The sequence below is a fragment of the Eschrichtius robustus genome, chromosome 6 (assembly GCF_028021215.1).
Source record: "Eschrichtius robustus isolate mEscRob2 chromosome 6, mEscRob2.pri, whole genome shotgun sequence".
Lineage (NCBI taxonomy): Eukaryota > Metazoa > Chordata > Mammalia > Artiodactyla > Eschrichtiidae > Eschrichtius > Eschrichtius robustus.
Genome location: NC_090829.1, coordinates 84,639,437 through 84,662,384, shown reverse-complemented (window position 1 = coordinate 84,662,384; position 22,948 = coordinate 84,639,437). Strand labels below are relative to the sequence as shown.

The 22,948-nt window shown below is 38.1% G+C and overlaps 1 protein-coding gene across 3 annotated transcripts in view; it reads right to left on the bottom strand.

Annotated features, from left to right (window-relative positions):
• Positions 1-22,948, bottom strand: part of LSAMP (limbic system associated membrane protein) — a 654,255-nt gene that overhangs the window by 80,081 nt on the left and 551,226 nt on the right. The gene's annotated exons all lie outside the window — the stretch shown is intronic.

The window sequence follows — 22,948 nt, the reverse complement described above, 5'->3', positions numbered from 1 at the left end:
TAAATGTGAGTTCTAAAATGACACTGATTAAGCCAGATGGGACATGTGTAGCATGTTGAATGAGATTAATGGCCATAAAGAAAAATTGGAAAAATATCCAATTCCTGTAAAATGTGAAGTTAGAGTCAGATTGGGCCATGTTCATCTCTTCACTCACCTAATAAATATTTATTGATTACTGCAGTCTGTGCTTTAGGTAGCTAGTCCAGATTCCCTTTCCAAAGGGTGTAACTATTTCCTAGCTGCTGTGAGAACTATGGTTAGCAGCTTATACCTGTGGCCTTCTCTGGAGAATTTTTGGTGGATGGGAACTAAGATGTCCAGAAATTTTGGGGTTGCAACTTACCTACTCCCAAGTGATTGATGACGTACTGATTCAGGATTAAGCCTAGCCTTTCCGTCTCAAAGTGAGAAAACACTGCGATACTGTCCACAGTCCAGAGCCTCACCACAGATCAGGACAAGGTGAGAGCTTTCTTCAGGCACTATTCCTTTTGGATTTTCCCCTTCCTTATCTCACTTTCCTCCTTCTTATAGGTTTTCCCTGAGGAATACTCCTCAACAAATCACATAACCCTAAATCCCTGTCTTAGGCTCTGTGCCTAAGGAATCTGACCTAAGGCAATCACCTACTTTGTGCCAGGTACTATGGTTAAACATTTGAATAAGACATTGTCCCTTACCCCCAAGTGCTTAAGGTTTATTTCTTCTATGGATTTCTCCAAACACATTCTGGTCCAATAATTGCTGATCCAATAAGTGATTTTCTTTTTTTTTTTTCTTCTTTTTTTTTCTCTTTTTGGCCACACTGTGTGGTGTGCGGTATCTTAGTTCCCAAAGAGAGATCAAACCTGTGCCTCCTGCAGTGGAAGCATGGAGTCTTAACCACTGGACTGCCAGGGAAGTCCAAATAAATGATTTTCTTGGTTCACAATTTCCTGCTTTTCTGAATCCATACTTTCTTGATACAACTTACTTTAATCAAGACCCATGTTCCTAAAACATCATGTAATAGAGTTTCTCTAAATAGAGTCATATTTGAAGTGGCATAGGGGAGTATGCAATTAAAAGTGTTATTGTTAATCCCTTCACAAATTGAATAATCATGAAATTACTCTACTTTGAAATTTGAATTCCATTATATCACATTAATATAAAGAAGGTACTGCTTTACTGGGTAATGTATTAATACCAAAGGAATTTACTGATGGTTTCTCCCCCCCCACCGCCCCCCAACCCTCCAATCTCCATTCTTACTTTTGGACTCCCATTCCTGTTTTTATGGTTGTGATATTTTGGCCCCAATGCTTCCATCCTGCTGAGATTACCTTATGCAGATCAAATCCAGCTCTTTTCCCTTATTTCTTTATGCTGGGCATGTGGATGGAATGGCTATAAGCAAGAATTTGTGCATGATATAAGAAGAATAAGGCAGAGAGACTGAATGAGGAAGAGAACTGAAGTTAACTCCTATTTCACTAAATTCCAAAGGATTATTCACACTTTTTCAGTTCCTAAAACCCTCTTTCATAAATTGCCACTGGAAACAAGAAGACCACTGGCTAGGACTTGGGAATATCTTGATTAAACATAGGACTTTTTTACCCTGTAGTCTATTAGACTGAATTTGGGTAAAAGAATAGAGAAGTGATTCAAAAAGATGAGAAGTATGAAGGTCAGGAGGCAAGAGGATAATTAGAAAGGTAAATGATAGAAAAAGTGGCTGGGAGAAGAGAGTCGTGATGTGATTGTACTTTGAAGGAACTAGGGCTGGGAAATACTCATGACAAGACTGTGTGTGTACCCCATAGGCAGGGGATGGGCATATGATTGGGCCTGTAGTGTAGATGGCATTGGTAGTGTATGGGGATAGTGTATGCATAGAAATCACGTCCAAAGTGTAGCTGATTAGGTCCCCGAGCAAGCACTGAGTCCACATCTGGGGCTCTGTAGAAATCTTGGATCTGAATCAAGTGTGAGGTAGTAATCCTGGCTATTCTCTATTTACTGACTATTAAGCCACTGTTCACATAAAGAAATGGTAGGATATTGTAACTTAGAAGTGAAAAAAAGAATACTACAAAAGAAGAATGAGGCAGGGTTGGCACAAATGGTTAAAGCTAAAACGAAGTATTTTTAAAACCTCATGAGGGGGGCTTCCCTGGTGGCGCAGTGGTTGAGAGTCTGCCTGCCAATGCAGGGGACACGGGTTCGAGCCCTGGTCTGGGAAGATCCCATATGCCGCGGAGCGACTGGGCCCGTGAGCCACAATTGCTGAGCCTGTGCCTCTGGAGCCTGTGCTCCGCAGCGGGGGAGGCCGCGATGGTGAGAGGCCCGCGCATCGCGATGAGGAGTGGCCCCCGCTTGCCGCAACTGGAGAAAGCCCTCGCACAGAAACGAAGACCCAACACAGCCAAAAAAAAAAAATTAATTAAAACAAACAAACAAACAAACAAACAAAAAAACCTCATGAGGGGATATAAGGAAGGAGAAAGTAACTGAGTGAATGAAGTCAAATATAAATGAGGGACATGACATTAATGATAAGTCCAAATGGCTGAGAGACTCAATTAATTTCTTAAATCTTGTTTTAATAAGAAAACAATTACTGTGTATGATTAGGATATAATTAAGTTTCTGCAAAAAGAGCTCCTAAAAGCACAGAATGGAATAATTGGAAGATTTGGACATTAACAAATCAGTGACTCTGGGTATATGATGCCTACAGTTGACTTGATGAGTGTCACAGTGATTGAATTTGATTTTTGCAAATGTGTGAAGAAAAGAGAGAGCTCTATGTATGTCCAAAAGATGTAGTAATAATGGATGAATGGAAATCATCTTCATAATGGGTACAGAGAATGATTTAAGAGGCTGACTTAAGCAGTTATTAAAAGGAACAGATGTTCATAGAGAACAATCTTAAACATCAAGATGACAGGTAAGCAATATTATCTTGAGAAGAATAAATGGTGGACCTCATTTCTGATAGCTTTATGGTGGACGGAATCATAAGCAAGTAAAAAAAGTCAACACAGGACAACTCATATGGTTCAATTTCAATAAATATGAAATAGATAGCAAAGATTTTAATTCAATTCAAATTCAGTCTGAATTTAATGCTATTAGCTTGTCAATTAGTAAAGATTTATCATGGATGACCAGAGAACTAGTTTTGATGATCTCTTTCTAGGGGGTATTATAAGCTTCATCATTGTATACAAGAATGACTTTGGAGAAATTACAGATGACATAGATTTAAAAATATTGCAAATGTCAGAGAACAGAAGATAAGTAAAACACACTTACAAATATAAACAGAAAGCAGCTAAAATAAGATTGAGTTTGGAAAAAAATAAATGTTCCAGCAGAGGGGAAAACAATCTAACAGACACATATATTCAATAAGAAGATATGAACCTGGAAATCAGCAACATTGAAAAAGAAAACAAGCATGAATGATTATAAGAAACACAAGTATATTCTGAGTACAGCAAATATAGACAAAGAGCTGTTCTTTTAGATGCTGAGCATAAGGAAGCATTCTTCAAAGGTCAGAGAGGTGCTTGTAGATACAACACAGGAAAATTGAATAAAAAAAGAAATGTTATTTAACACCTAGTATTTGAAAAATACTAAGCAAGGCTCAAAAATAAGTATATGAAACATGCAAAATTGAACTGAATATCTTTATGATCCAAATATACAAAAATGAGGAAATTTAGGGAAGAGAAGAGCAAAAACTGAGATGCAGAAGCTGTAAGAATGCTGCAAACTCAATTCAAGAAGTACTCAAATTTAACGTCTGCAATGTGCATTGCAATGTGATTGGTGTTCTGAAATAAATAAATATATAAATAATAAGTAAGTAAATAAGTAAATAAAGCAGAATTTGTATTCATCTGTTCCTGTTCTCCAGTGTTTTACTCTTCTTTGGGAGAGAGATTTATATACAACAGAATCTGCCTTGTATTCAAGAATTTTAGGAGTTGTAAATGTGGTATAGTAGAAAGAACAGTAGAGTGGGCAGAGATCCAAGATCCATTATGATTATGAGATTAAGTGGTTGGGTGAGATAATTTCAATTCCCTTCTTATGTTACAATTCCATGGTTTTCAGTCCTAAAGAAAAGACTAGAAGTCTAGAGGGGATGTGAGGCTATATCAACCAAGGAAATAAAAAGAGTGGGTTGAAGAAGATAGGTTTAACATCAGCTATAGGAATGAGTAGCTGGTCAAAATCGAGGCTCTACTCATAAAGGAGTTATGCTGTTACTAGCATAGGTCAAGTCTGCAAGGTATAACAACATTTTTGGGGGGCAACTATATGCCACGTAATGCAAGATACTCCTTTATCTCATTTAGGTTCTTTTGATCAAACAGGATATTGGAAGCAACTTAGAAAAGGAAGGCACAAGTTAGAACCAAGAATCATTCAGGCTGATGCTGCCAGGATCTGAAGCAGTACCATGGAGAGCTCCCACTATGCCTGAGGGCCTGAAGACAAGGTTGCCCTGTCATCCCATAAAGTTCACCATCAACTACAAAGTGAACACTGAGTTCTTAAAGTACCCAGTAAAGAGTAACTTTGGAGTTTTCATTTGAAACAGGGCTTTGTCTGCCCAAATATGGCTTTTAACGGAGGACTGGTTTCTCTAAGTCTTAGGCAGAAATTTATTCTTTACGTCTTTTAGTTTCTGGTGGAAATTTATTTTCTGAGAGCACAGATCCTTTCTAAGTCTTCTCCTTTGACTCAATCTCTCTTGGTAAAGGAACTATTAAAAGAGCACAAAGGAGTTACTGTTGAACATGAATATCAGGGTGAATATACAATATCTGCCCATTCCTTCCTTATTTTTATTGAATATTTTATAAATTACTATGTCCATATATTAAAATATTAAAATGAAAACTATAAGACAGCTTATTAATTTCTACCTTATAACACAAAATAAAAGGTAAGGGAGAATCTTATTTTAACAAACAGCAGGCAAAATGTTGGTAATTCAGATATTTGCTGTTTATGATATGTTCTGTGATGTCTTGCAGGCATCAATTTAAAAGGTTAGTATGGATAAATGAATGAATAAAAGTTAAGGTGAAATATTACAAAAGCATATTCAAAAGTCAAAAGCATAGAATCATAGAATATGATAGAATAGAATAGAATCATAGAATGATTGAATGCAACGTGCATTAGAATCATAGAATCATAGAATGTTGATTGTGGAAGGGACCTTGAAGATTTAATTTAAGTCCTTATTTTACATTTGAGATAACTGAGACCAGAAAGGTGAAGTTAGTAGTTGACAGTAGCTCCAATTAAAATTTAAATCTTCAGACACCTATTGCTTTGCAGGTTTTCTCTTAAACTACATGCTAATCATCACTACTACTCCAAATGAGATTTGTGGATTTTTTTACTGGTTCACCAGGTAAGTATACTTATCCAAACATTTACTCTCAATTTCTATATTTATCTCACAAATATATACATATTTATATAAGTACAATGCATATTCATAGACAGTGAACATTTTACCAGCTGACACTGGTTCATGGACCACACTTTGAGTAGCAGTAATGTAAATGACAACATGCACCATTTGAAACTAGAACAGCCAAAGATGGGTATAGAGTGGAAAGATGAAGTAAATGTCCAAGTAAATGAAGGTCCGAAATTCAACTCTAAATTCTCCATTTTCTCCCTCTCACTTGAAATATTAGCTGGATTTTCCCCAAACAAAATTGTTAATGTTGCTTTCAGTTCTGACTTTCAGTGTCTCTAACTAATCTATTCCTAATCCCTTTTTGAGTGGTTGTCAGAAACAAAGTGGGCAAATGGCACTGGCTGAATAGGCTAAAGCTTCACCTCCACAAACCCACTTCATTTATGACCCAGGATAAAATTGAGCAGTTGTCTCAAAGGATGGGATGTCATTTGCAGGTTAACAATGTGTTATCCTTTCTTATGTATTTTGGAAATTGGAAACCACCTTTAGATAGCAAGTCAACTTTTTTGCTCGAATTGCTGAATGTTTCATTGCTGTCTATGTAAACAGAGTTCAGCAATAATGTTCCCTCAGATAAATATGCTCAACTTTAATCATTTTTTAAAAACCATTCTCCCATGACAAAGGCCTAATACAAATACCAAGCCAGCATCAGCAATAATTAACATGCAAGGAATTTTATATGTTCTTGATATTAGAACAACAGGTTTTCTTTGAACCACTTTGACCTTAAAACATGGAGCAAAGTAATAGCTTACATAGACAGGAATGGCTTTCATAAGAACCCAAATAATTTTTATCAGACTTTCAGCAAATTAGTTTTTAAGTAGCTGTTAATACTTTCTAATATTGAATACATACTCTATGGTAGAGCTGACTATGATTAGCATGGTGACTATATGAGAGCTGCCTTCCTCCTTTGCATTATGTATATTATTAGTATAATTTTATTATGTCCATACATTTATGCAAGTATCAGAAAGTCTAAGAACAGCTTGTTGATTTTTATCTTAGAATATAAATCAAAGTAAAGATTGATTTTATTTTAATAAATAGCAAAAAGCAAAGTTCTGCATATATTAAAACCACTTCACTGCTCTTGATAAAATGAATGAGATGCTTTAATAAATATCACCATCTAATAATTTCATTTAACTCAGATGTTGCTCTACTGCTTTTTCATTAAGTGGAACAATTATATTAAATACATTCATGTAGGAAGATAAATATTTCAAATATTTTTAACCCATTTCTCCAAACTACAACCAATTTTGGGGGGTAGGGATAGGATGTGTCACGTTTTTCAGAGCCAGGGACAGAAGCTGAGGCCAATGAAAGGTAATGAATCATCAGTTCAGTAAGCATTTACAGGTATCTGTACATATCCACAATATTTTAAGTGACAAAGGAGACAGTGGCTAGAAAATAGGAATTTAGAGTAGGTGACCACAGAGAGATTGGCAAACTATGTACTCTGCTTTGTGAATCGCAGGTGAACTAAAACCTGCTTCACCTGGCAGTAAGCTTAATCATGCACAGAAACCACAGAGTGAAGTGTTGAGGATATTTATCAGGCAGTAAGTACCATAAGACACCCTTTTTCCACTGAATCTAAAATCTTGACCTATTTCATGGGCAGTAAGGGAAGCCACATATCCCATGTCTCAAGGGTCTTCGCTCTACATGGAGGAAACACCTAAGGCCTTAAGGCCCCACAGATCAGAATATTTTCTGGCATCTTTTTTGCTTACAGCTGCAGCCATCTGATGCCGAGAGGGTTGTGGTGCGGTAAAAGGTACTGACTGCTCTTCATTGTTGTTACAAATTTTATCTGAGGCAAAGGGCCATGAATCCTCATGATATGTAGGGTGACAGTACCAAACCCAGAGAAAATCATGATAGCACATTGGAAATTAGGATGTGATTATTAGGCAGTTCACTGAATCAAAGAAATTCTACACTGTATTTAGATTAAAAAGTGGACATATGAAAAACATACAGCCAATCCTATTAGGAATTTAATGGTAAGTACCAAATACTTATAAAAAGTATACAGGTGTACTTCAGAGATATTATGGGTTCAATTCCAGACTACTGCAATAAAGCAAATATAAAAGTTATTTTACACTATACCGTAGTCTATTAAGTATGTAATAGCATTGTGTCTAAAAAAGCAGTGTACATACTTTAATTAAAAATTTTATTGCTAAAAATCTATCATCTGAGACTTCAGTGAGTTGTAATCTTTCTGTAATAGTAACATCAAAAATCACGGACCACAGATTATCATAACAAATATACTGGGTTGCCCTGGTGGCGCGGTTGTTAAGAATCCACTTGCCAGTGCAGGGGACGTGGGTTCGAGCCCTGGTGCAAGGAAGATCCCACATGCCGTGGAGCAACTGAGCCTGTGCTCCACAACTACTGAGCCTGCGCTCTAGAGCCTGTGAGCCACAACTAGTGAGCCCATGAGCCACAACTACTGAAGCCCACGTGTCTAGAGCCCATGCTCCGCAACAAGAGAAGCCACCGCAATGAGAAGCCCACGCACAGCAATGAAGAGTAGCCCCCGCTCGCTGCAACTAGAGAAAGCCCTCGTGCAGCAACGAAGACCCAACGCAGCCAAAAATAAATAAAATAAATAAATAAATAAATTAATTTATTTATTTAAAAAACCCAAATATATAATAGTGAAAAAGGTTTAAATATTGTGAGAATTACCAAAATGCGACACAGAGACATGAAGCGAGCAAATGTTGTTGGAAAAATGGTGCCGATACACTTGCTCAAAGCAGTGTTGCCACAAACTTTCAGTTTTTAAAAATATGCAATAAAGCGAAGCACAATGAAATGAGGTATGCCTGTATTAAGCTTGTAAAGAGTTCTTGCTCTGCTTAATCCATGCTGTGTAGTACTCTAAGCACTTTTATTCATGTAGTCTTCACATATTTCAACTCACTCTCTTGGGCTCCTTCCACTTGCCCTGAGAATAAAGTCTTGTTCCGGAAGCCTGGGCTCCAGCCTGAACACATGTAAAGTTGACTTGAACGCAAACTTCAGCCAGAAGCTAAGCCCACCTGACTTGCAGCCTGATGCATACTCACACAGTTGAACTTCACCTAGATCAGCTGAGACATGGTTATTTTGAAAGTCTATGAATAGGAGAGTGAATGCCTATTTTTGAAAGGTCAGAGTTAGAAGGTGGTTTGTTACACAGTATTATTGGGCCAAGAACTGACACAAGTATTAAGCCTGAATCGACTGAAGCAATCACGGGCTAAATGGGAGACATTCTCTTAGGAAAGTACAGTGACATTCATCTTGTCATTTGATTGGATTTAGATTAGGCACTGATGAATAAGAAAGAAAAAAAATTTATCCTTTCATATTCTCACTCAAAATACATGTATGTGCGGGGATGAGTATATGGCTATTTATACACACGATCCTGTTGATTTAGAAAGCAGCATAAAAATCCTTATTCCATTTTTTTCTCATAAACTATGAAATACCACAGCAAGACTTAAAAGAAGTAAAAACTCTTAAGTGCCAATTAATTATCTTGTCATTGACTTAGCTGTGCTATGCGCTACTTCTCTTAATACATTTGTGTTTATCTTCCTATTACCACCCCGGGGCCTTTTCTGCTGCTTCTAGTTCCATCTGTTCCAAAACCTAGCTTTTATTTAGAAGATAGTTGTTAATCATCTCTTTAACATCTCTCTGCTACTCTACACAACATCTGACCCTATGCCAGTGTCTCAGTGTCTTCTGATATAAATCCCTTCTGTTCTTCAGAGTTCCACATCTCCCCATTTTTGCTCTCAAATCCATATCTTCCTAATACACTTAAAGAGAAGCAGGGAATATACTCAAACGGATCCTCGTCCACTCCAATCCCCGATCCACCGTTCCACTGAAACCCTGATCTCCTTGAGAACAAGACTTACATGCTTACTTCCTGGTCTCTTGAAGCTCACCATCTTTCCTGTTGGTGTTTTGAAAAGTTCAAGCAAAGAATGCACAGGTTGAACAGATTTCTATTTCCTTCATAGTCCCTTCTCTACCACCCTTATCTCAGTCTGTTGGGAAGTATGATAAGTTTAGAAAAGAGGAGAGTCAACTCTCTGTGGCACAATGGGATTGTTGAGGTTATTTGGAATGGAAGTTTTGTCCTGACTCTCTGGCTGGAATGAGTGAATGTGGGAGAACAAGAGACAGCCACTCCGCACCAGCCTTCTGAGCACTAAGGATGTCAGTCCCTCTCAGGGCTAGACTCTGCCTTCCAGCACGCAGAGCAAATAAACAGGTCCTCCTTTCCACTCTGCCTACAGTAAGTTGGAATTGAAAGGTTGCTTTTGAGGATGGGCAACATTCCCTGTGTTGAAAACTGTATTGCAGTTAGCTGTCATTCTACCTAATGGAAATCTTGTTCTTTTGAAATTAAGTGTAAAATACGAGGTTGAATAGTGGTGTAATCTAAATATCCTTAATGCCAGATGTTGTGTTGGTGAATTTTCAGAGTCCTGTGCACTGCTAGGTGTGCATGTGTGTGTGTGTGTGTGTGTGTGTATCATGGTTCTTAAGAAATGAAACTTGGATTCCAGTGCTCAGACTGGGGTTATATTTAGATGAGGTCTAGGAACTTCAGAGGGAGCCAAACTATAAAGTCTGGGTGTAGATCCAAGTCCCAGAAAAACTGATATTTCTCATATGAACACATCATTGAATTAAGTCTCAGAAGGCGTGATTTTCAGCTCTGGTTTGGCCCCCAATTAGATGTAACTCATAAATGGATAAAGTGGCATTAGAGTATCTATGAAAAGGCCTTAGAGAGTGAAATGAGAGTGAAAACTGGCAATGGGCTTAGAGATTAATATTCTATAACTCTATATGATAATCCTATAAGAATAACTTATTATATCTGAACTCTATAAACAATATAACACCAGTAATTTTGTCTAGGCATCTCTACCAGGCTATTGCCTAAGACACACTCCTAAAAATTGAACACCATGAGAGAAACTCTGTCCATGTTTCCATCGCTACTAAAACAATGTGAAAAACAAACAAATCATATTAAAAGCATCTTACATTGCATTTAAATATAGTTACAGTAGAAGAAATAATTTTAGGTACTCCCTTGGAACTGGCAAGAACATCCTTTTTTGCATCTTTCCCATTTGTTATTGTTTGTAGACTTAGTGCATACCTAACACTTGTTTTATGTAAACAAATTAAAAAAAACTCAATAAACAGTATATTCCTTCATGCTCTGTAGCAGTAAACTTCAATTTTAATGAGATTTGGATTCAACACAGAGATTTCGATCTCTCTTCAAGTTGGTCATAAGAAGATTCTACCTGAATTTCTAAGTCTTAAAAGCATCCATAGCTCTATAGACAGGACCAATGCAGAATACGTTAATGCACTCTCTCTCTGGGTCATTCTGCAAGTAATTCCCTGAACTTGTAGAGAGGGTATGGAGCATCAACCCATAATGCTCCATAATTATTAATGACTTTACAGATTAACGGTCATATGAATCTACTTGACAATCCACCAAGAACGATTTACTTTCCTACTATATCTAAACTCTCTGTGAAATAACATGACACTAGTAGTTCAGGTTAGGCATCTCTTCCAGAGTACATTAGTAGTTTGGCATGAGAATATGCCTCACTTTTCCAATAAAGGTTAAGATGTTGTCCCAGGTAGAGGAGGTTGAATCCAAATTATGAGGGAGCCCTCTTGCTTCCTCTCTACTGTTTTGTTTTTGTTTTTGTTTTTGTTTTTATTTTTTTGGCCACGCTGCTCTGCACGACTTGTGGGATCTTAGTTCCCAAACCAGGGATTGAACCCGGGCCCTCGGCAGTGAAAGCAAGAGTCCTAACCAGTGGACCCCCAGGGAATTCCCTCTACTGTTTCCTTTCTATATTTCCAGAGCACGTATCCTGCTCTTGCCTGTGTAAAGCCTTTCACCAGTCTATCTTTTCTTGTTCCCATACAACAAACAAACAAAAATGAAATTTCAGTAAAAGATATAGCGATTAAGTCTTTATGTACTCATGTGTAAATGACTGATGAGGCTTATTTTATTACATCCCCCCAGAGATGCTTCCATATGCAAAGAGTTTCACACACCAAAGGGATAAGTATCTAGTGGTGAAAGCCTGAGCAGCCTTAGTCCTCTAATGAAGTCCTTCTCAACTAGTGTGCTGGATCACACAAATGTGATAGGAACTGGTTCCGGGTATGCAGAGATATGGAGCCCCTTAGCCCTCAGAGAACCTACCCAATTCCTCCCTCATCATGAGCAGCCCAGTCTAGTAAGCTGTAAAGATATCATCATTTTCCATGCATTTCTTGATGTGAAGAGTTTGTGGGAAGCTCAGTTAGGACAAAGGTAGACTTTTGGGAAGGGGAAGGGGTGTTGCCATCACGACACAAGTTAGACCACAGTGTGCCCTCTGTATACTTTTCTCATCCAACCCTGGCTTACTCCTAAAGACACTCCCAGTTGTGTGTGGAGGGAAGGCCAGGAATGAGAGGTGGATTTACTGGCAACCTAACTGTCATGGAGTGGTGGCAGGAATGGCCCCAATCTTCCTTCTTTCATTTATCCACACTCACTGTTATGTTGCTATGAAATTTTGTAGGCCCCTTCCACTTCTGACTCTGGGCTCAGCCAGATGACTTGCTTTGATCATTGAGATTTAGCAAACATGATGCACATTGGGGCTTGTTCTGCTCATGCCTTTTGCTACTGCCATGAGAAGAAAAATGCCTGGGTTGGCACGATGAAAGTTGAGGGACATGAGAAGAGCTGAGTGATCCCAAGTCATGCCAGTCAAAGCCTTCTTAGATCAGTTGATCCCCTCAACATACAAGTGATCTAAGCCAATATCAGCAGAGCCACTTTGCCAATTACCCCACACACATGAGCAAATAGGCTTATTGCTGAATGTTGCTGAGTTGTGGCTCTTTGTTATATAGCAGTATTCAAGCAACAGATAATGGATAGGCTAATGAAGCTTAAGCTTCAGGGTCTCTTACTTGCCAAGGTCCCTTTCTAAGCCTGTCAGAGAGGCTTTAGCTGTGTGTTCAATCTGGCCAGATATTTTGTAAAATTTGCAAAAATATGATATTTTAATCACAGCAGTTTACAACTGTTTCCTCCTTTCACCCCTCTTCTCCATCACACTTCTCCTAGTTGTGGGTGGTATTGTAGTGGCTTCAGTTATGTTGGGAATCTTGCTAAAGAGAAATTGAGTTGGTGCTGCCTATAGGTAGGCTGAAAGGGACATGTTTATGAGGTTCACAGCTGATTCCTTGAATAGGTAAGTTATTATTAGCACCCTAGTGTAAGAATGTACCTTCTTCCCACTGTACTGTCTTACACAGTATTGTAGAGACAAAGGTTGTAGCATAATATGAACATAACTTATATCACCCAATACCAGAATTACATGAGTAGTGAAGGACAAAGTTTAAAGTGTTCAAAGCCAAAAGATAGTGAATGGAAAATTCTTCCAAACATCAGACCTGTAAAATTTAAGCAGAGTAGTTCAGCCTCTTATGAAAACTATTTGGCAGAATCTACTAAAGCAGACTATTTGCCTACCCTAGAACCCAGTCCAAAAAATATAACCAACATAACCGTAAAATTCCACTCCTAAAACATAGTCAACAGAAATGGGTTCACATCTTTGTTGAATGAAATATAGGAGAATGTTCTCAGCAGTACTATTTACAATAGTCCCACACTAGAAGCTGTCCAATGTCCATCAATAAATAAATAAATAAATAAATAAATAAATAAATAAATAAATAAAATTTTAAAAATCGTGGTATATCCACACATTGGAAACCTCTATGGCATAAGAATAAACTATCTAAACTACGTGTATGTTACAAACACATTAAGGGAATGAAACCAAACACAAAAAAGAGTATTATAGGGATTCCATTTATGTAATATACAAAAGCAGACAAATAGTGGCTACTCTTGTGGGGGCAGTAGTGACTGGAGGAAGCCAAGAGGAGTGCTAATAGTGTTAGAGCAGGCAGATAGCTAGATGTGAGCAGAGAAAGCGGGGTATGGGCCAAATGGCAAGAAACCATACATCTTGTGAACAGTGGGGGACTTTACACAGACAAAGAAAAGCAGGAACCTCCAGACTGACAGGAAACCATGCATTTGGGGCAACAAGGGTCCTGGTGGCAGACAAAGCAAGGTGGGAAAAGGCAGGAATCTCTGGCATCTGGATGTAACCTTTTGCTCATTAAGCCCTCATTACAATAAAATTAGCCTTGCAGATAAGAAGTACCCATCATGCACCGACGCCATGACACTTCTGATCAAGGCTAAATAAGGACGAAAATCCCTCCTCCCCTTGGGAAGGTGGAACTGGGATGAGAATCAAGAAATACGACCCCAAACCCCTCCCTCCTCAATGAATATTCCGCCTATTCATTTTCACACCACACGTAACCAGCTTGCCAAAGAAACTCAGGACAGCTGCTCACCTGAGACTGTCCGCTCTCCCCCTGAGAGTGTACTATTGCTTAATAAATCTTTCATTTTTGTTCTCTTGACCTCTATGTCTCATCTCTGAATTCTTTCTGTGATGAGACAAGAACATATGCTCCGGTTACAATAGTGCTCTATTTCTTGATCTATTTCATGGAAGTATATTTGTGAAAGCTCATTGAGTCATACAAATATGAAAGGGGCACTTTTCATGTTTATATCTTAATGAAATATTTGAAATATTGTAAACAGGAGATTCAGCTATCACCAAGATGGAAAACTTTTCCTTTTAGGAATATATTGATGATGCAGTGCATATAATCATGTGTATTATATATATAAATCATATATTTTATTTTTTATGTAAACTGGAGGCATTTATCAGCATTCTTCTTTTTAGGAAAGTAATCCATCACATTACTAGAAATATTGGGTGTGGTGGTATGGGTAGTTGTCTATAAAATCCCACCATATCACTGAATCAAGAAATACTTAAATTTCTTGTCAACTTTACGCAAAACATTAAAACCAACAAAGATAACGTAAAACTCTTAGTTTGCCACTAGAATGAAAACATTGGCAACACTCTGGTTGAAGATTGTTGTCAACTCGAAGAATATTTAAGAGTAGTCACTGTATAAGAAAACTTGAAATGCCTTTATATCTTATAGCTCAAAGATGAGAGGATCCCAATAGAGGTTTCCTTTTTTCCAAATTGAAAACATTCTGAAACATTTGCATGATATTGCCAATAACAGTTGTGAAACTCAAAGGAATTTTTTAAATTATCAATACTATTATACAAACTTTGATCATTGGTAGCAAAGGAGAAATTAAATTGTCTTTATACATAGTCTATAGAAAATATTACAAACATATAGTCTTATAAAGAAGCCATCAAAATATATACAACCAGAAAAAGGAGGGATAAAAGCATTAGATGTATATCAGCAGTTAATTAATAAAATGATGATATTCTCTTGATTTTGTTATGTTTATAGTATGTACCAGTTTTTTTAATTTATTGCAACACCTATTTTTACTTTAAATAAAAATTGACTTTTATACCCAAACTGTATTCTTTTTTTTCAAGAGGACTCCCAAATTATGGAAGTTTTAAGCCCTACAGAACCCAGAGGCTCATGCTGGGAATCACCAAGCGTATTCCACAGCTATGTGCCCTAATTGCAGGGTTGTCTCCTGCCAGGCAGGATGTCATTGCTTCAAACCCCCTTCCTCCTTCTAACTCCTCCTATGCTGCAGGTCAGTCAGGTCTTCTTTTCTCCTTTCCTACTTTCCCTTTCCATTTCTGTTCTTTCTTATTCTTAATTTAGACCCATTATGTACTGTAATCTGAATTAAAGTATGCATGGATACCTCTTTATTGCACCAGCCCTAGCCCAAGAATTTAGACATCTCTCTTCTAGTGCAATCAGACAAAGGCCTACGATGCAGCTACTTCACGTAGGGCAATCATATCCAGATCTCTGATGCATCCAGCTGATCCCAACCATTTTCCTCACCACCTACAATCCCTTGCCTCTGGCCGCTGTCTATACCCTAATACTCCCTTCTGCACTTCCACTTTGTCCCTAAGAGCACCTAAGAGCATGCAGCACCTAAGAGCAAAGGTGAGAAGCTGGGAAAGAAAGTATGTGCTAACCATACGTGAGCCTATCCAGGACCCTTTGGATGAAAGAATATCCTCACATTGAAATGTTATATGAGTAAGGAGAGAGAATGAGCTTATTCTGAGCTTTCTACGTTTATGCTGGAATTTGGCGAGACAGAGAACACAATAAAGTAAAAAGTAAGGGGCTTCCTTGGCAGACCACCTTATTTAAAATTACCATCTTCTGAGTTAGGATCACTAACTCAGCATTCGGATTTAATTCACTGTTCATGAAAAATGAGAACCATTGATACATATTTTTTTCCCAAAAGGCGTTCAGAAAAAAGTCTCAAGTTACTGAAAGAAGGATTAATTTGCCTGTAATGGAACTAACACGCAGGAAAAATTTAAAATCAATCTCGTGCTTAAAAGCAGAACAACACTGATGGGGTCTCCATATTTTCTCCCTCTTCCCACTGCTAGCTTGTTACCAGCGAACACATATTATGCATATTACCCACAAATCTTTCCTCTATTTAAATTAAAAAAAGAAACACCATGTTTTTATTCAATCTATTTGCACTTGGCTGTCAAAACTCACAGGCACTTTGATTTCCTTTCATTATTCTCAAGAGAACCAAATGCAGATGAATAGAAAAGAATGAAAAGGAAGGCAAATTAAGGGTCAATACACCTTGCTAAATTCAGAAAAATGTAAAAAAAAAAAAAAAAAGGAGAACCGTGTTTATTCATGGCCTTTAAAAATCTGTGCTATGCTTCTTCCCAATGACAATTACCAGGATCATCAGGTATAAATACAGGCTTTAACTATCAGATTGTTCTTCTGTGGTCCTTTTTTCTATTTCGCAAGCAACAGCTCTTGACATCAAAGCAGCCCAATCGCTTGAATGTGAATTACAGGGTCTGGGTATTAGAGGCTGGGTAGGACCATCCCTAAGAACTTTGGGGATGTATCATTTTGATGTTGTTGGTCAAAGATTTCTACTGACAGTCAAGAGACCAAATGCTCATCAAAGGACCCGACAGATGGAGTCAGATGACTCCTAGCAAGTTCCGGGTACTGGGAGCAAGGTGTCTTGGCAGGAACAGCAGAACCTCCATTGGTTACACAAACGGGCTGAACATTAGAACTTCCTGAGTGCAGTTTCCAGATTTAGAAAATAAAAATACAGGATGCCCAGCTAAATTTGAATTTCAGATAAATAACACATCACTTTTTATATAAAACCCCTTTTCTGGGAGTGCATCAAGAGGCAATATGTTTCTTTGAATGGATCTATGGAATGTGGGAGGAGCAGGTGGATAGAAGTAGCATGAGAAGGGATGCGTGTGTTTAATACATGATAAGGACATATGACAAACTTGTAATTCCCTTTCAGTATATTTATTCCTGGCAGAATAAAAATCTATCTGTAAGACCATATTTATCCAAGACTCTTTGGAAATGATTACTTCTGGAGAGCCAAGTTTTTTATTTGTTTGTTTCTTAATAGCTGGGTAGTTCCATCTTTACGCAGTAAGATATTTTACATTTTAACTTCTTCGGATGGAAATCTTTCTTAAATGTGTTGCACATATATTCCTACCATTTTAAACAGAAAACACTTCTATTTATTCAACTTCTTTCCTTGAAGAGCCAGGGTTATAATCATGAGCATCTATTATAATAGATTTTGATATCTTTAAAATTCACTGATGTATCTGTTGGACTATTTGCCCTTACACTAAATATTATCTCTATGATGCTCTGAGTTTTCAATTTTCACATCTACTTTTGTTTTTCTGTCTTCTCCTGGTCAGGCTATTAACTGTTATTCTTCCTCTTTTCTAATTTTTCCAAAATTCTTTCTCCCTTCAATTTGTTTCTCCTTATCTCCTAAGGTTTAAAAATAAGACAGCAAGGCATTAAATTCAGCTCTTAGGACTATGTGAAATTTAAAAGAGCCCCATATTAAGGTCCTAATGGATTCTCCTATGAAGAAAGTGCATTAACAGCTAAAAAAAAAATGACCATAAGCTGTCAAAATAGTTGCCACATAGATATTCTACCCAAATTGACTGCTAGCTAGTACCAGCTATGTATGGTTATAAGGTGGGCACTTATCTAACCCAGGTAGAAATGTAAGATGTAATATACTGCCTCTGGATATATACACAGTGGTGCCTGAGGTAAAAATTATCTTGGTAGAAAGGAAGGTAGAAAAACATGGGACCAGTAGCTGTAGGGTAGGTGATTCTGGGTCCAAGGGACAGTAGACACTGGGGCCGTCAGAAACAGTGTATAGAGAGATCATCTGGTCTGCCATTCACCAGCTTATATGATGTTTTACCATTCATTTCATCACCTTGTGTCTTGGTTTTCTCATTTGTAAAATGATATTGATAATTCATACCACTTTTGGGAAGTGAGGAATATTTCTGCTGCTGTCATTTTTCTAAACTGTTCATAAAGGATTCAGTGTCTACTCTTTTTCCATGTAATCCACACCTCATTAGTCTCAATGGAAGGATTTTCTAACGGAACAGCACCTCAGTCCTTGATGGTTATGATTTACAAGTGCAGAGTTTCTATATCCTGAAGGTGGTTTCCTCAGTTCAACCTGGTACTTCTGTGCTCATGCATGGGGGGCCTCCTGTATTCCCTGGAAACAGATCCTGAGCAAGGTCTGCCATTTGGGTTTGGACCTCCATGTCTGCTTCTATTCCCACTCCTTGCCTCTGCCACTGGTTGGGTAAATGCAGACCTAGAGTTTTAGATATATGTGTATGTGGGTGGGTGCAGGTAGGGTAGGAAGGGAATAAGTAAGAAGCCTTACTTATGACTCCAAGTCTGAGCTTCCCACTGATGCCTCTTACCTGAGAAACCCTGACCTGCATAGGGTTGGACTATGGTGTGTGTGGGGGGCAGAGGGGGTGGTGGAGGGGTATTCCTCAGATGCTTGTCCAGCTATTTACAAAGCCAATAATTTTTCCCTCATTTGGTCAGTGTTATTGTTGCATGTAATTTTCTCTACTGCAAACTTGGAGGGAGGAGGGCAGAGCAGCATGAATCTAATTCAGCCCCATCTAGAAATATTACCACCCCCAGGGATTATGGTGATTACATGATATAAAAGCCTGACACACAGTAGGCCCTGTGTAAGAGGGGAGGGACTGAGTAGAGGAAGATAAAATGTTAAAAGTGGCAAATCATAGTGTTCTACCTAATAGGGAGGCTATGAGCAATAACTAATGAATGATTGTAAAGCCTTTTGAAAGATAAAGGCTATAGGAATGCAAAATAATAATATCAGGGAAGTAGAGATGTCAGTTGAATATAAAAGACAGAGCTTTTATTCCCATACAAATATCTTGGTCACCATCAGCAGCAGTGGAGAAAAAAACAGAAGAAGAGTATGTGACAGTTTAATAGTGTTTTGTTAGAAATAGAACACGTTTTAAGAGTGTCTGGACTTTCTTTAAAGTGAAAAGATGAGACCTGACTCACTCACTGCCTGCTGGAATAGATTCAGAAGTTCCTCTGGCAAAAATCTCTGGCTTTTCCACCTCTGATTTCTTACATTAATTAAATTGGGAGGGCAAATTTGGTTTATGAGAGGAACGAAGCCAGGAAACCATGCTGGTAGGCAAAGTACCACTTCACGTGGGAGGAGTGTGTGAGTGTCCAGCTCTGAGCAGCTTGGCCTTCCACTCTAGACTCAAATCTCACTCCAGATCCAAATCTCTGTCCCATCATATTCCTCCTGAGGATGTCCTAGGGATTTAGATAAATTCAAGAAGAACCACCGGCTTACGGACTTACGTTCAGGAACCTGGGGTGAGGGGGAGCTCTTGGCTCTTTCTATGCGTGTTCTGAGGCTGCATTGCCTCAATTTTGAATAATGATAACTGCTATGCAAAAAATAGTTTTTCTGGCAAAATAACTTTGGGAAACCCTGGATTAAAAAAAAATAACAGCTTATTTTAAATGTATAAGTTCCTAAAACATTTAATATGTTAACATGTATTGTGAATTTCCAGAAGATAAAGGCAGTGTATTCCTCAAATTTGTTTGACCATGGAACTGTTTTCCAGAGTGTTTAACAGAATAAGGCACAAGGCACGCTTTGGGGAATATTGTTCTAGGACCACCTACAGACTTTTCTTTTTGGTTTAGGCTTCCTAAGGATTTTCTAGGGAGAGCTGAATTCCCAGAAGAGCCAAGGAAATGGAGCTGAGGATTCCATTTCAGTCCAAACAAAACTATTTAGGTTGCATCTCAGACCACTTTAGTACCAATATATGATTCTCTAAATTTGTCCTAGGGTCTGCAGGTTGCTGTATACATTCAGGTACCCAAAAGGGAGAGCTTAATAAGATACAATTAGATTGAGACCCACCTAGTAACCAGCTAATGGTCCATCCTCCCTCACTGTGCCTGAATCAGGCAGACCTCACTTAGAAGAAAGCTCAAGACATGGGGAACATGATGTTTTCTTATTTGAAAATTGTGAGAAATTTGCAGTGATGACCACCCCACTAAACAGACATAAAGGGAGCTCAAGCAGGGCAAGAGAGGAACTAGTGTGTGTAAAGTTCCCTTTGGCCACTCTGAGTGCACTTCGAGTGTGGGCTACAGAGGCCAAGGGGCTGTCAGGTAATAGTCATTTGAAGCCATGCATTGACATGGACAGCCATGGGCATCTCAGATGGCACCACAATATAAATGTAGACAAATTAGTTCAGTGTCTAGAACCCAAAGGACAGAATTGTGCTGAAATCATGGAAGAGGAAAAAAGAAGCCTCATTTAATATGTTACACACAAACACACATATCTAAGGCAGCCAGTCTGAAGTCAAAGCAGATATATTCAGAGTACAAAGAATAACATTTTTAGCTAGCCTCGGCTTCCTTTCAGTCTTTCTCAACAGTAAAGAGCTTTCTGAGAAATGCATTTATATAGGTACAAAGCATGTCTCTGTGACAGCAGGAGTCTTTATTTGCATCAGATTTACTTTAACACCTGTTTGTTTCAGAGGGCACAGCCTGCCTAGGAAACACTCCAGAAAAGGGATTACATAAAGGAAGGATGCCTTACTCTGGAAAGAAGAGGCAGAGCAGTGCATTCACAGTTCCTATAAATCACTGAGTCTACTTTCCTTGGTGACTAAGAGAAAGACGCTTTTAAAAAATTATTATTAGGAGAGCTGTGATTACCCCTGTGTGCATAACTGTCTGATGCCTATTTTTAAACCATGTCCTTGGAACACAATGAGTATTCAATAAAAGGTGAAGAGTGAACTATTTCAATAACTTAATCTGGCACATCCACTAAATCTTATTTGTCAAATTGCCATGAAATCTAAATGTGATGTTGTTTTATTCTGTTGATTAGAATGATCTGGTATCTATCTCTATACATAGTCCAAACATCCACTTCGCACAGTCAGCAACAATCTAGATTCTCAAACATCCCAAGAAGGGGACATGGCATCTGGCTCCATTTTAAATTGTGCTTACTATCGACAACAGGATTCTCTAAAAATGGCGCTGGAGTCTATGTTTATTCACGTCTAATTTATTTCAGAGGGACAGACCCAGTTTCCAAACTGAAATATGGTCTTCCTGATGACCATTAGGAATGTCCTCCTTTCTTAAAATGTGAAAGGCAGAAAGACAAGGAAGGACTGCTATATATAGATATATATATTATAATCCTTTACTTCCTCACAATGGTGCTCTAAGCATGATAAATAATTTGGATGTGGAATTATACTTAAATATTTACCCTGAGGATATCTGTTTCATGACTACTCTTCCCTAAGCTTGACAGATTAGAGAATTTCAGTGTGGGTTGTGATCTTAGAGATGTTACTTTCTAAACCCAAATTCTACAGATGAGAAAACTGAAGCAGGACAAGAATAAGAGCTTCATCTAAACTCAAATTGCTATTTGATATCAGAGCTGGCATTTCCTACAAATTCTGACCCTAAATCCCAAAGATTTGAGGATCATCTACATTTACTAATTTTCTGCATAGCGATAAGTTGGAAGGGTAAAAGAGCAGATGTACAACCAGGAGAGAAGTTGGCTGCCCCAGTGATTTGACTCCTGTTTTTTATCTTCAGTATCAAGGGAAAAACTGACAGTAAAATAACAATGGTGAGCTAGAAAAAAATAGTATTCTCTTGTTAGGTGCTTCCTGGGCCCATGGCACTAATACAGTGGATTCTGCATCAAGGTGTAAACAGCTGATTTTGGCTTATGGCTATAGATCCTGGAGTCAAAAATGTCTAGTGTAGTATACACTATTTTCTTATTTATTTGAAAGATTTCTTCTTTACTGAAATTTTTACTTTTTCCTCTACTAATTTCGAAAAGGCAAAAAAAAAAATTTCCGTATCTCCCACCCACACATATTCTCTCCACCCCTCTGTGTTCAACTTTGCTCTTGTCGTGAGTAGGAGGCTCTTCTTTAAAAGCTTAGTGAGAAAGCTAAAGCAGCAGGAGCACATTTATGGACTGCTGTTAGCTTCTCTGGACAAACATTTGGAGGCTCTGCTACAAGAAACATTCTGGGTCTGAGCATCTGGGTTTAAACTGTTAGTGATAGCAGCTAAGAGTAACTTACATAGTCACTGCCTTTTGCCAATTTAGCAGCAAAATACTAGATAGGAAGGCATATGTATAATAATACATTTTTATAGGTTTTGAAGTGTGTCCTTGGCTGCCTTCTCTTCTCCTTCTACTTACTTTATTTGGGCTGCAATTACCCCCTTGATGTGGATGCCTTCCAAAATAGTGTTTCAAGGCCAGGTCTCTCTGCTGAGCTACAGATACGTATTTTCAACTATTTTCTACATATTAACCTGGATGTCACACCAGCATTTCAAAAGCAACGTGTCAGAACTCGACTTTTCATCCTATTGTCACAAACCAGCTTATCCCCCTGTATTTCCTCTCTCAATGTATGGCATCTAAATTCCCTCAATAACCCAAGTCAGGATATTGTTAAATCATCCTAAGTTTTCAATTTCCAAAATATCAACATCCAATTAATTATTAAGTAAAATCTAAATATAGCTCCGATACATCTTCTTCATTTCTCCATCACCATGGCCTTAGTTGAACATGTTATCTTATCTCATTAAGGCAACTAATTTCTACAAAAATTAGTTTTACAGATATACAGAATATCATACCTAACAAGTGGAGAACACAAATTCTCCTAAATACATATGGATCATTTGCAAAAACTGGACGCATTCAGGAATAAAAAAGCAAGTATC